General features: G+C 36.3%; 2 pseudogenes; one reads left to right on the top strand and one right to left on the bottom strand.

Annotated features, from left to right (window-relative positions):
- Positions 1-1,544: 1,544 nt before the first annotated feature.
- Positions 1,545-10,401, top strand: LOC137943591 (LIM domain-containing protein WLIM2b-like; annotated as a pseudogene).
- Positions 3,503-7,063, bottom strand: LOC137944434 (transcription termination factor MTEF1, chloroplastic-like; annotated as a pseudogene).
- Positions 10,402-11,824: the final 1,423 nt, after the last annotated feature.

Here is an 11,824-nt window from a genome sequence, read left to right as displayed (position 1 = left end):
AGCGAGACGGTCGAGCTAGAGAGAGCACGCGCAAGAGAATCAATTGGATGATGGTTGTAATAAGGAATCCAATCTCGTTTATTTGTTTAAAGACCCTCTAATTTTGTCCATTTATCTGAATATTTATTTGTATTTATTTGTTTGGGAAAAAATTAAATATTCAAGTAATTTTACCCCTTTACCCGTTACTATTTATTAAATGGAAAATATATTTATAATTTTTATAAAGATAATTTAGTTGAAGTGTTTCTAATAAAAATATAGTTATGCAAGTAGAGGTAAAATAGGCTAGTCTATTTCTTCCTATATTGATATATATTAACTATGATTTTAATTAATTTATACTACTTTTTTGTATGAATATATTTTGAGTTTTATAATTTTATAAAAATCTTTTGTTTTATCTATTTATTTAATTTATTCAAGCCCAAAAAAGGGAACAAAGGTCTCCATAAAAAAGTTGCCTAGCACTTTATTTCAGCAGATTCACTACTCTGTTCCTCGTTCTTGGACAATTGGAGACCATCCTTGTCTCAGTTACAAGTTTCTTATTCTCTGGTAAAGAAGGTACTAGAATTAGCATGCTTTGACAACTTTTTCTAAAAGTGGCTCTTGGCATGGTTTTGGCCACCACAAGAACTTGACAGAATGAAATTGATAAAATCATATGATGCATTTGATTGATCTCCCTCTAAGAATGCTTTCATTGATTTTTTTTTTTTATCTGGTACTTGGTAGAGTTTTAATGTCCTCTTATAACTATGTACGATTTAACTTCTTCAACATACTTTTTTTTATTTAAAATTTTAATCTGGATTATATCATGGTTAATAATTTTATATTCTTTATACATATATTAGTCTAAATTAAGCTTGTTGTCCCCTAAAAAATTGCTTCATACCACTGCTTATATGGAGATTAGACCAAATCAGTAAGCATATTTTGTTTTAGCTGGTATACGCTTATAAATCCTCTAATTGACTACCCCTCCAACAAATTAGAGAATTCAAAGAACAGACGAAGATTACAGAGATGAACTCAGGGATGTTCCGCATAACGCACCATCAACGAAGGAAACCAACTGGGATACACTATCGAGGAACTCTCTGAACTTGGGATCTTGATTCTTTGGCCATCTTGAAATCCTGAAGTTCGTGGAATAAAAAAAATCGAGAACGGAAAGGGAAAGGGAAAGTGCAACAGGCAGGGATGTCTCATTGTTTGAACTGAGAACTCCCTTGATAGTTCTGCTATTTTCTCAGTCCTCCACAATTGAACTAGTCGAGGTGATTCAACATTTAGCATAATTCTTCTACTTGGGCGAAGCCCATTGTTCTGCGGGTAGGCATAGTTTTTACAAATCTACGAGAGATAGGGAGTCGTCGCTTATGTCTACAAACAGACAGAGGATTGGATAAGAAACCTTCAAATTTTTTACTTTTGAGGAATAAAACCATCTTTTAATCATTTAATTATAATAGAATCACTTCGTAAAAGAAAGAGGGATTAACTCTTTTCTCTCCTCCGAGTTCCAACACCAAGAAAAAAGGAAAACGGATCGTGCAAGGAGAGGATCTGGCCAGAAAGATAGATCTCCAAGACGCCGAGCGTGTCGGAGATGGCGGAGTGAACGGCATTGGTGGAGACCTTTCTTCTGTTCTTCATCTTCGTCATCGTCTTCCCTGCCTTCGCTTCTTCGGCTGGGGTCCATTTCCCATTTATTGGGGACGGTGGAGAGGGTGGAGGTGACGGTGGCGGTTTTGGAGTCTCAGAATGGGCGAGGGTGAGGATAGGGAGGAAACCGAAGGTGAGGGTGAGGATAGGGAGGAAACCGAAGGTGAGGTTGAGATAAAAACTGTTGGGGTGGAGGGGTTGGTACCCAAGAACCTGGCCTTCCTCTTTGCAGAGCATCTGTTTGTTTATTTGTTCCTTCGAGTTTTGATTTTTCAAGATGGCTTTCACTGGGACTCTTGAGAAGTGCAAGGCATGTGATAGGACTGTTTACATTGTTGCTATGTTATCTGCTGATGGTGTGGCCTATCACAAGACCTGCTTCAAATGCAGCCATTGTGGAGAGCCCCTTGTGGTTAGTATTTTTGTATTAGGATCACAGATAAGCTTTTTTTTTTTTCTTGTTGTTCTGGGTAGAAGTGTTGTATTGTTGAAATCAGTAGGACCCATTTGAAATAAGCTTATCTGTTTTTATTTTCCATTAATTATGCTGATGATGTATATCTTTAGATGAGTAACTACTCTTCCATGGATGAAGTCCTCTACTGCAAGCCTCATTTTGAACAGCTCTTCAAGAAGATATGAAGTTTCTCCAAGAATTTCCGGCATGAGGATTTATGCTCTTTCCCTACATGGGTTTTCTTATACTTGAAACCGATTCTTTTTCTCTCTCTCTCTCTTTCTTTTGTGGGTATTTTTTTCATGTGTGCAGTTTTATGACTTCCAGATAGAAAACCTTCTGAAAAGTCTAATGATCTGGTAGGTTGTATCATTATCTTCTGCAATGGATTTTTTCTTCACTTTACTTGTCCAGAATGCTCACACGTGTTGGATCATTCACCTCACAGAGTAGGCAGCCCAGCAAATTGTCTTCCTTCTCCTCTGGGACCCAAGACAAATGTGCCACTTGCCAGAAAACAACATATCCACTTGAAAAGGTCTGTCACTTTTTTTGTTCTCTTGTATTGATCCAAATGAGTTTGGTTTTCATATATATGCGCTAATAAGAGATTCATATAGCTACTGCATTTTTAGGAATTTGTTTATACATTAGAACAAAATAAATGAAACATTCAATGACTTTGGGGTAATTTTCTCTTTTGTCAAGATTCTTCTGTGAGATGTCTAGCACATACCTGAAAAGAAATCATGATGACCTGAGATATGAAAGTTAACTGTTTCAATACCTAGCTTGTTCACCGAGTCCTTTTTTTTATATTTTATGAAATGGTGAAATTATTAATCGGCTAAAAGCAATCCCAAACAGAGAGGACCATTCAAGCAATAAGGAAGGAGACCCAGAAACAAAGGACGAACGAGAGAGACCATCATTGGCAAGAGCATCGGCTAGGGAATTGGCTTCTCTGAGTAAATGCTGCTAAGAAACATCAGTGGGCCTGCATGAGTCATGGATTTCCTCAAAGATGAGTCTGAACCTACACAGAGGCTTGGATTGTCCTTTCATCTAGTTGAAATTAGTTCCCTGTCTGCTAAAATTATTTCTTAAAATCTAACTCATACTAGCGCTCATGTTTTGAGAATTGTTTTGAATAAATTTTGTGGAAGTTGTAACAGGTAACTCTGGAAGTGAAATCATATCATAAGTTCTGTTTCAAGTGTGCCCTTGGAGGCTGTGTCCTCACTCTTTCATCCTATGCTGCAATGGATGGTGTTCTTTACTACAAGGCCCATTTCACACAATTGTTCAAGGAGAAAGGAAGCTACAGCTATGTCCTTAAGGGCGCAAGTCTTCTGCAGTACCAGGGGAGTCTCAAAAAGAGGAGGCAGTACAAGATGAAAGCCAAGAAGCAAAGGAAGCTGAAATAGGAGGCAACAACAGAGCAGGAGCTTTCAAATTTTCACCTATATTTATCATGGTCGTTTTGGTTGCTTTTCTTTTTTCCATCCTTCACTATATTTTTCTAAATTCATTTCACCCGGACCAAATCCTAATCGGTTTTGCATCGGGCAAGTTTCCATATCCATTAGACAAAACGGACCGGATATCTCTTGAATCTTTGGATGAGATGCAACTTTAAAGCAATAAATCTTCTCCTCTTGTAGGATGACACTCTGGCCTTGCAACCTTGTATCAACAATTCATTGAACTTCAAAAACATATTTTTCCTTTTCTTCTTATCTGAAATAGCAAGAAATATTGTAATGGCTGGTGCACTGGGTTTTAAAATCCTGGATATACTCTTAATGCTTAAAGTGAATTTCATTAAATTTAAGAGTTGTAATAAGATAAAATTATATTCATATTGGCTCTTGTTTGTGGGAGTTGTAATAGGTCAACAAAGGTGGGGTGGCAGATACTTTCTTCTGGGGGGTCATGGTGGAGCCAAAATTTTTCTTTGGGGAGATAATCTAATGTTATGCAGTAAAATAAATTTTATTTATTTTAAAAAGTAATGATTTTTAGAATAATTATAAAAATGAATGTTAAAAACAGAAAGGAACAAAAACCCAATGTTTAATCTTTTGTTACCAAACTTCATTTACTTTCAATATTGCTTTTTTGGATCAAGGATTATTAAAATAACTAGGAAAAAGACAAGCCTTGAAATCCACTAGTATATTGTTCTACAACTTCAGCATGATATATTCATAAGAAGCAGAATAATCAAATTATCATAGAGATTACTATTGCTCAATTCGAAGTTGAACTACCTCTAGAATTTCAAGAAAGGAAACGAATGTTTGATTCCTCGCTTTCCTCCGTGCTTGTTACTTCCTTTGGCTTTCTATTAGATCTATGATGTGGTATTTCTCTTAGGGTGTGTGTGTGGCAATACAAAAATATAGGAAGAAAATTTCCCGTTGACTAAAATTTTCTCGCATTTGCACCATTTTTGGGGATTGGAAATTTTCCTGGTGATTCTTTTTGAATCCTCTCATCTTTAAGAAATGTTAAAAAGGATTAGAAAATAAGTTTCCACTTGCTCAAATAGGAAACAATAGGAAAAATAAACCAAGAAACACTAAAGTGGTTCTTGATCATTTACCTCTTACTTTTAAGATAAAGTAAGATAAAATTGCTTGCATTTTTATCAACATCTTCCTAAGTTACTTCGACTTGAGGTAATCCATCCCAGTTTGAGGTAGTGTACTAGTCAAGCAAATTTAGCTCTTGGGTTTGATAGTTCGATCTGAATTTACCTTTGGGGTGGTTAGTGCACTTATATGGGAGAAGAGAAACGGAAAGTGAAAGAATTAGGAAAGTGGAACATTTTTTAATGTTAGTGTGCTCTGCAGAAAATGCGCTGGAAAGTACTTTTATATTATACCTAAAAAAATAATATACCTAAACAAATAATAAACATAAACAAACATGGTTACTTTTTTAATTAGTATTAAAAATATAAACATAATAAATAATTAAATAGGGTATTTTATTAGTAAATCAAAATAGATTGTAGTTTAATCTCAATGTCAATATCAGCTCACCAACATGCAATTCCTAAGTCTCTTCCTAATACTACAATATTGTTGTTCCAGCATTATCTAACAAATTTATTTCAAGGAAACTAGTCTATGCCAAGCATAAGCCAACAACCAAGAGACTAATCCAAGTAATTTTAATGAAGTAGGGTGAAGACTTCAATTCAAACTCAAGATTGAGTAAACTTTCATCCCTTCAGCTAGGCTCTCAAATAAATTAATATTTGAATAACATGAATTTCTCCATCATCCTTGTTTATTTTGATATTCACAATTTAACACTAGGCTTTATCTTCCGATCCATGCTAAAAGAGAAATATTGCGGAAACTTATTCAATTCCTCTAATTCTCCATTCATTTCATTCAAGAAATAATTGACTTTCAGTCTGAAATTCTTCTCTACACTAAACGTCAACAAGCCAAGCGACCTCAAGACCATTTTCACGGTCTACACTAAACGTCAACAAGCCAAGCGACCTCAAGACCATTTTCACGGTCTACACTAAACTCTGCAAATACTCAAGCTTGGGAGTCAAGGTTGACTTCACGCTAGACACTAGGAGAAGAGAATTCTGACAAGTGATCTTGTGAGGTCCCTCGAAACCCAATGTTCACAAGAAGAAAAGGGTCATTCGGAGCTGATCAGTCACGTTGGAGATGAGTAGCCTCGTGCATCGAGTGATGGATTTCTGAATATCCGCAAACGGAATTTGAACATGGGTTGGGAGAAATTCAAAAACAAGGAGGAGGTCAGAGGTGGTCTTAGCGGTCAAGAGTTGTCGAAGCAGCCCGAGATTCATCCGATATCATAATGTTCAATACCGAAGTGTAGAAGACATTTTTTCGGCGCATATGACGCACTCCAGGGAGGTGGAGCTGAAATTAGGGTTTTTCTCGAGGGCCTCAGAGGTGTCAACATCGAGGCACTCTAGGTAGAGGAGCTTTCGAGTGAGTGAGTGAAAGTGAATGGACAAGGTGAACCATCGGAATTATCTTTCACTCATTTTACATTAGAGTGACTGAAAATGAATTATATAGTTCATTCACTAGCACTTTCCCTCGTGTGTGATCACTAACAATTTTGGGTAAGTAACGGGGGGTTAGTGCATTTTTGGTTCAAGTTCAAGTTTAAGTTCAAGAGAATGAGCTAGTTTAAATTCATGTAAAATTTGGTGTTAGCGTGGATGAGTTCAAATGCATTGGAAAAAAAGTTTGCAGTGTTAATGCCTAAAATGAAAATTATTATGTAAAGAAGAGAATGAGTAACTTTTTATAATATACCTAAACAGATAATTAACCAAAACAAACGTGGTTACTCAACTAATAAGTAATTTAATGTTGTATTAAAATATATTAATATACTAATTAATTAAATAAGATATTTCATTAATAAATGATTGTAGTTTGTTGTAAATTAATACAATAATTACGTGTGAAAAATAATTGTGTACTAATTAATTATAAAAAAAGATAAAAAAATAAAAAACATAAATGAATATAATAAATAAATAAATTATTTTATTAATAACATAAGAAATATTTTAACATAAAAATGGAATAATTAAACAAAATAATTGATCAAATAGTTACTTTAACAATTTTTTAATTACCACTCTTAAATCAATAATTTAATACAGTAAAAAATGAATATAATAAATAAATAAATAATTTTATTAATAACAAAAAATAATGACTTTCAATTGTAAGACAGTTTCCATTTATGACCCATTCACTGGGTGGCTTCCTAGGTAGATGGTGGTCATCGGTTGTAACTAGTTGCAATTACAACCTCTCCTCTCTTTGAGGGAAAGGAGGAGTTTAAGTTTGGATTTGGTCTAGCTGAGGGATGCCTGGACATTGCCATGAACCTCTGTGATAGACGAGACATCTTCAATCTCTAAAAATTGATCGTCCTGACGGGAGGTGCGTTTTTTGTTTCAGTTTTTATGAATTTCATCTATGTTAAGAAGTTCTTGAGTTGAAGTCTTACATTTTTGGTTTCAAAGCTTTCCTCTCTGATCATGGCTTCATTTCAGTTGAGAAAAGAGAGCCAAGCTCTGTGCTCTATGCGCGTGTCGGCCAGCATTTCACAACCTGGCAACATGCGGGGAGTGGCATTGGATGTGTCGACGGACGACCCCCTTCATTCGTCATGTTCTCGGGGCTCTGTGGCGAACGAGTGCCGCTAGTCGGAGCAAGGTGCGCAAGTGACGCCGAAGACGGCGGTTGATGTCCAAGGGGGGAAGGGTGGGGGGGTGACAGTCGCCGCCATCAATAGCCCCTCTGCGCGTGGCTGGAGGTTGAAGACGACCTCCATCTCGTGAAAAAATAAAAAAATAAAAGAGAAAGAAAAAAATGAAACATAAGTTCAGTTTCATTTAAATAATGAGTCGGGATTGAATCGACTCGGGTCAAGTTGGGTGCACGGATGGGTTGAATCGTGGCAGGACAAGTTGAGTTGGCTCGGCTTGCCCGTCACAACTCGCTAACCCGACTCAGTTCACAAATTCCAGCGGGAATTCGAACCCATGGATACAATTTTGACATCAATGATCATTAGGCCCACTGTCCTTCATGTATTGTCGTAGGATACACATTTAATACATATTTAAATTGTAGTAAAATTAGTAAATCTGTTTTTATGCAATTTCTCTTTTAATTCATATGAATTAAATGATTGTGCATGCACATATAGTTGTACACTGTGCATATTTTGTTAATTTTTCAATTGTAAAATTTTTTATTTAGGTTGTAGGCTTAATTCATTTTTATACATATTTTAAGTTGACCTAAATATAAGGAATTGATAATTGACATAAATTTTAGTCAAATATTTTTATGTCATGTTTTTTGTATGCATTTGAATAATAGAGTAATTGCCCCAACATTCTTAATTATAAAAATGTCTAGTGACATTAATTTAGTCACATAAAGTTAATGACATAAAAAATTGTGATTAATCATGCAGATATAATAATTTAACCCCACAGGGTAAATGTTATATTTAAGTGTTTAATTAGGAAGGGAAACAATTACTTTAAGATTCTAGTTGTCCACAAGCGTAGAATATTCCTTTATAAACAAATTTTTGGGTCCCATCATAAAGAGACATAAATCGCATATGTGTTATAATCTATGCCCACGGGAAAGATTATAATGACACCCTTATTTATTCGTTTGAATTATTTACATGGGTAAATATTCAAAAAATTTGGCTTCATTACATGTTTGGTAAACTTGTTGTCTACTTTACAGTTCTTCAAACTTTGTCTATTCCAAACCTTGATTCCTCTATTATTCCCCTAAATGGAGAAAATTATATTGAGTGGAAAGAGAAATTTTTCGTATTATTAGGGTGCATGGATCTTGACTTGACACTTTGAGTGGATGAACCTCCAAATCCCATGGAATCTAGTACCCAAATTGAGAAAACATCATTTAAACTTTGGGAACGATTCAATCGATTAGGTTTAATGTTTATTAAGTCTCATATTGGGGAAGAGTATTCGTGGATCCATTCTTGAATGTGCCAAAGCAAAGAAAGATCTTCAAGCTATTCAGGAACAGTTTGAGACTTCCGAGAAGACATTAGTGAGCATTGTGATAACCCAAATGTGTTCCATGAAATTTACTGGCATCGAGGGTGTGTGTGAGTACACCATGTAGAGGCATGATATAGCCACAAATCTAAAATCGAAGGAGATTGAGATGTCCAAGTTATTTTTGGTCCACTTCATCCTAAACTCGCTTCCGTTTGAATAAGCACCCTTCAAAATCTCTTATAACACAGAGGATAAATGGTCAATTAATGATCTTTTGACCATGTGTACAAGAGGAAGGGAGGCTGAATCAGGAGAGGATCGAAAGTGCGTATTTGACGACTCGAGACAAGAAACCTTTTACGAAAGGGAAGGGAAAATGCTTCTTAATAAACAATATAAGGGCGGTGCCAAATGTTTCTTCTGCAAGAAGAAATGACATATAAAGAAAACTTGCCCCAAGTTCAAGCATTGGCTTGAAAAGAAAGGTAATCTCATATCCTTAGTGTGTTTTGAATCTTATATGACTCATGCTTCTTATAACGCTTTGTGGATTGATTCTGGTACTACAATCCATGTTGCCAACACCATGCAGGGTTTCTTGAACAACCGAAAATCGACACCAAGTGAATGCTCCATCTATTCAGGAAACAAAATGGGTTCACATGTGGAGGCGGTTGGAACTTAAAGACTTGTCCTCAATACTACCTTTGTATTAGACCTTGAAAGGACATTCTATGTTCCATCTTTTTCTAGAAACATTATCTCAGTTCTTAGACTTTCACCTTTTGGATTCAACAAAAGAGTTCGATGCGTCTTATTGAAAATTGAATTTTAGATGAAGGATTGTTCAAAATTCTTTTAAACCTTTCATTTCACTGCAGTCTTACAATTGTGCATGGTATTAATGATGGCATTAAGTGTAGTGTTTATAAATGAGAAATCCTCCATGTTGTGGCATAAGAGATTAGGTCATATCTCCATTGATAGAAATACAAGAAAACTAACAAGTACAAGAAATGTGCCAGGAGGACTTTTGATGTCTTAGAAATAATACACAGTGATATTTCAGGTCCTTATGATGCATGTGTCAATGGTCAGAAATATTTCATTACCTTTATTGATGACCATACACGATATATGTATGTCTATATGCTTTATGATAAGTAAAACAATAAATGCTTTGAAGGTCTATAAAGTAGAAGTAGAGAATCAATTATGCAAACAAATCAAAATCGTGAGGTCAGATGGAGGTGGTGAATATTATGGAAGGTACACTAAAAGTGGACAATTGCTTGGTCCTTTTGCAAAATTTCTTGAGGAACATGGAGTTGTGCCACAATACACAATGCCTGGCTCACCATCTCAAAATGGTGTGGTTGAAAGAAGAAACGGAATATTAATGGACATGGTGAGGAGTATGAATAGTAACTCTGACCTCCCATTGTCTTTGTGGAGTGAAGCTCTCAAAATTGCAGTTTATGTACTCAATAGGGTTCCAACCAAGGCGGTTTACAAAATGCCATTTGAGTTATGGAAATTGTAGAATTTAGGATCTCATGAAAGGAACTTTAGATCAACAAGAAAGAAGAAGAAGAAGAAGAGAGAAGGAGAAGAGAAGAAGAAGAACGTGGATCTACTGCCGTCGAAAGTTATTGTTCTGTGTTGTATGCCAAAACTTCCTTAGCCAGACCATTGGCTCGCCTGGTTCTGCGGTCGCACCGCCAACGCAAGGAAGACAGACATGCCAGCCACGAAATCCATGAGAATATTTTGTGTCGGTGATTGAGTAGAAGACCGTCTCTGCTCTGGAAGTTGCTAATTTACAGATCTTATTTTTGGAAGTCTCCTCTATTACAGGAAACTCCTCTAGCTCATCTTCATCATCAACTCTATTTTTTTGGAAACTAATTTGTTGTTGCGTTGGTTAGTTGTTTCCGACTTTCTGTCAGCTGCACCCAAGCTGGTCTGTCATCTCTGCCGTGAATGACAATCTTGTTGGTGTTTCTGGAGAAAACAATCTACTATGAGCCTCTGCCTAGTCTTGTTTCTTGTTTCTGATTTTGCTCGCTGGTAGAAAAGACATGTGTTATTATTACCCGTTGCTGTTCCATCGCTGGCGTGAGAAATTCTTTGGTAGAAGTTACCATTTCTGCTACTTGGTTTCCGTCGGAGGACGACGATGCTGTGATTGCCATTTATGGATGACAAAATAGGGAAACCAATTGGCATCGGTGAAGAAGACGTTCTGTTGCCACTACTGCTGCTGGCTATCTTCAGAAAGATTGTTTGGAAACTCCTCTCTATTGCCGATTAATCAGCTAAATTGTTGTTATTCGAAAAGTTTACTGTGTTTTCGTTGTTCGGTTGAGGAAGAAGAAGATGAAGATGTTCCATATTTAATGCTTCCTAACTTAGGAAACATAAAATTGGGTACAAGGGCTAGATCCAACCCGAAAATCGCCGAGTTAATCCCACGCTCGTTCCAACCCAACTTGGACCGGACCGAGTTCCCATCCAACCTGAGGGCACTGTTTTTGCACCTGCTAGACTAAGTCAACTAGGACCAACTCGGTCCAGGTCAACCTGGACCAGGTCAACTCAGGTTCGGGTCAACCTGACTCGGGCCACTTTTTTCTACCTCGGTATATGTGCCCAAGTTTTGTACATATTTCGGCATGACCTGGTAATGTTTTTCTCTAGTTTGATTATTATTTTTGATGGATTGACAGATTATTCCTTGGTCAGCATATTATTTGGTACAAATATGTGCATTGAATTATTTCATGGGTCAATTTTACAAGGATTATTTTGGTTCGTGTTAAATGGGCCCAAGCCCATTTCAGTTATTGCTATTGTGTCTCTTTTGATGAGACATTATTATTGAAGAAGAGGTAGCCTCATACTATTATTTATTTGTTCCCGTAAAAAATATCAAAATTATTTGTGGTTGGGAGTCCATGACAGAGGAACTTCATCCCCATAAAAAATATAAAAATTATTTGTGGTTGGGAATGCATGACGAATGAACTTGATCCCCGTCAAAAATATCAATATTATTTGTGGTTGGGAGTCCATGACGGAGGAACTTCATCCCCATAAAAATATCA

This window comes from Aristolochia californica, unplaced genomic scaffold (assembly GCF_029961685.1).
Source record: "Aristolochia californica isolate CCGP_79_NKW_82.1479 unplaced genomic scaffold, dmAriCali1.0.hap1 SCAF_11, whole genome shotgun sequence".
NCBI classification, from domain to species: Eukaryota; Viridiplantae; Streptophyta; class Magnoliopsida; order Piperales; family Aristolochiaceae; genus Aristolochia; species Aristolochia californica.
This window is presented reverse-complemented; position numbering and strand designations above follow the sequence as displayed.